This window comes from Triticum aestivum, chromosome 7A (assembly GCF_018294505.1).
Source record: "Triticum aestivum cultivar Chinese Spring chromosome 7A, IWGSC CS RefSeq v2.1, whole genome shotgun sequence".
Classification (NCBI taxonomy): Eukaryota; Viridiplantae; Streptophyta; class Magnoliopsida; order Poales; family Poaceae; genus Triticum; species Triticum aestivum.
This window is the reverse complement of record NC_057812.1, coordinates 560,564,650-560,566,603: the sequence shown is the minus strand read 5'-3', so window position 1 is coordinate 560,566,603 and position 1,954 is coordinate 560,564,650.

Here is a 1,954-nt window from a genome sequence, read left to right as displayed (position 1 = left end):
ACAGCACAGCTCGTAGGTCCACTTCTCTCCGTGGATCAGTGGGCCGGTCAGCTTTCCGAAGGCAGCTGCAGCCTGCAGGGGGGGGAATAGTTGCGCCTCGGGACCTCCTGCCCTGCTGTCCCCCCGCCTGCGCCTCGTCCTGATCATTTTGCTTTGGCACGCACGAACCGCGACTCCTGGGCACCGGAGGAGCATGGAACCATGCTACTCTCTCCTTTTCCAGTTTATAGGGTTTATTTTAGAATTTTAGTTTTTTCATTTTATAAGGCTTAATTTGGTTGTTTCCCATCACATGTTCAAACTTCAAAATGCATTAAATCATTGCATGCAAGTATTAAAAGAAAACTGACCAATGCATGCACTTTATGCATGCATGCATTGCAATTAATGTATTCGTAAACATAATTTTTTGAAGAAAACAAAAGCATTAATTGAGTGCTTTTGCAAACTATAAAAAATATTTCACCACTCATCATCTACCTTGGTTGATGAAAATTTTAAATTAAGCCTTATAAACCGAAAAGGAGTGAGTATGCGTTTTTTTTCCTTATATAGTACTTCAAGATGGGAATGGGCCGACCCGGACCTGGCCCTGTGGCCCCAAGGTCAATATGTGAGGCCATGGGTCGGCCCATTTCGTCAAAAATTTATGGCCTCACTGACCCGTTGGGTAAATGAGGCCGACCTAAAATTCAGTGAATTCACACTTACTTCTCTGAAAAAATGCCTATGATACACCACCAAACAGCAAGTAAGGAGTGGTCTTTGCCTACACCAAAAATATCCCATGTGTGCAATCTACAAGATTCACATACATATACGCACCGAAACTACTGCAGAACTAACACTGAAACTATAGTAGTCTCACCTGTACGTACTGAAACCCCAACTGGATCTACACTGAATTCTGCAGTACTGTAGTTTATAGAATCTACTACACTGAAGCTCCTACTACAGAATCTACACATATACGCACTGACCAAGAACCCAAAGAGGATGATCTAGTCTGATATGTGCTTGGCTGGCAGTTGCGCTGGGAAGGGGAGGAAGCCGTCAAGTGAGCACAATCCAGAGACCGCGAAGGCTAGCGTGTGGCGAGCTGGACAGTTGGACGGCTACCGGGACGGCGAGCTCGACGGCATCAGGAACGCAGGACGGCAAGCTCGACGGCAACCGGGGCCGCAGGACAATGAGCTCAACGGCGACTGAGACGAAGAACGGGAGCGCACCAGGAGTGGGAGGAACGACGACGGCGACAAAGATGCTCGGGCCGGCCGACGGTGGCAGAGATGCTCAGGGGCGGCCAGCAGCGACTAACGATCTGACTGGGTCGACCCGTCTGATCCATCGGGTCGGACAGAGCCGGCTCCATTGACCCGTTTATCACTTAGGGCCAACCCATTTGGCCCATTGGCCTCGACTTTCTGGGTCGGGTCAATGACCCAGTGGGCCGACCCGGCCCATTCCCATCTTGAATAGTACTTCCTCGGTCGTATAATGTAAGACGTTTTTTAACATTTTGACACTAAGTAGTGTTAAAAAACGTCTTACATTATGAAACGGTGGGAGTAGTATATTGTATAAAATGACAAATGATGTACACAGAGCATAACCAATGCATAACCTCAGTATATTTTATTTTTTTGAGAATTCATAGCCTCAGTATGTTGTTTAGTGCATGGCCAATCCATAGCCTCGTAGTGTTGCTTTCGTTGAGAGGGAAAACAAATGGAGCCGCTTTGACCAATATTTTTCATCGGGCAACTGCATGGTGATACTTCCATAGTTCGTGCCCTTCGGCCAACTCCAATGTAGGGACGCAGATGGACATATTTTTCATCCCTTTGGGTCACCAGCTTGGCCTGTGTCCGTCGTTGTCCGTGCTAATCTGGATGGTGCACCCAACCAGCCAACCCATTTAGTCTGTTTGGCTAGTGCGCCCACCCAGTTGGCC